This window comes from Pteropus alecto, unplaced genomic scaffold, assembly GCF_000325575.1.
Source record: "Pteropus alecto unplaced genomic scaffold, ASM32557v1 scaffold139, whole genome shotgun sequence".
In the NCBI taxonomy this organism is placed as follows: domain Eukaryota; kingdom Metazoa; phylum Chordata; class Mammalia; order Chiroptera; family Pteropodidae; genus Pteropus; species Pteropus alecto.
The window spans coordinates 4,422,878-4,424,121 of NW_006443567.1; positions in this window are offsets into that span (position 1 = coordinate 4,422,878).

Consider the following 1,244-nt stretch of genomic DNA (forward strand, 5'->3'; position numbering starts at 1 on the left):
TCTCTTTCTGAGATGCCTTGTCACTTTGGTTGTTCATGGTGTTTAATGGACTATTTCTCTGCCTGGGCATTAATGGAAGTGTATTCTGCTATTTTTCCAGAGAGATTTATTATATAAAGGTCTCTCTTTAGCCTGCTACAAAGAAGGCACTTTTCTTTCAGTTTCCACTAGGTGGTGTTTAAGCCTCTTGGATCCTTGCTTTATATAAAACCTAAATAATGTTTTCTTTTTTTTTCCTTGTAGAAATTTAATCACACTCGCTACTCTCAGTTTCAGTCCCTGTCAGTGTTAGCAAACAGTTTCGGTAGCGTTTGCTCAGATTCCCCTGGGGTTCCGCGGTGATCAGTCTTAGAGGGTATTGGGGGGGCTCTCTGAATTGGGGGTTGGGGGCTGCGGCTCAGCCTCAGTTTTGCAACAAGGGCCGGTAGAAATCAACTGTTGTTTCTCTGTGGTCCCGTCTCCCTTCTCTGCTTTCTGCCCTGATGACTGGGCCCTGTCGCCAGCTGCGTGTAACTCACAGTACTTCCAGGCAGGGCTGTTCAGGGAAGTTGCCGCTCCTTCTCCCCTCCCCCTCCTCCTTCAGAGAACTCCGGCAGCTGCAGTAGGCAGCTTTATTTCTCCCAGTCCACCACCCGACACCCAGGGTTCTGACCTGTGTTAGCTCTTATGCGCAGATCCCAGGCTCAGACGTGCTGGTGTGCAGTTTGGGTGTTTTCTGTTGAGTTTTAGATGTTCACTATATTGTTGTTTCAAGGGGAGAGATCTGAGGATGTCTCTCACTCTGCCATATTTCCCAGAATCCACATCTTTTTTTTTTTTTAGAGAAAACACAAAGGTTTGGCTTTCACTTTTTAAAAAATCAATAACACAGTATGAAATGTCTAAGGAACAGACATTTCATCTCTGTTTTTTAGCCATTTAAGTCTCATTTTTCAAGAACAAATTGTAATTGCTTTGCATTTCACTCTAGATGTTCTCTATGCTTTGAAGATATTAGACAAATAACAGAGGAACTCCTCCTTTAGCTTTTTTATCCTGGCTGATCTTTAGTTTTAGAAAGAATTACAAAACTTTAAGTAAAAATCCATAGTCATTATAGAAAATATGAAAATATTAAAAAGCAAGGACAGGGCACTATCCACACTAATCACACCAGACTTTTTCCTATCCTAACAAATCCATTTAAAGATATGGCTATTTTGAAAAGCAAGGTCCTACTATATACACTGCTTTTTCATTTAACA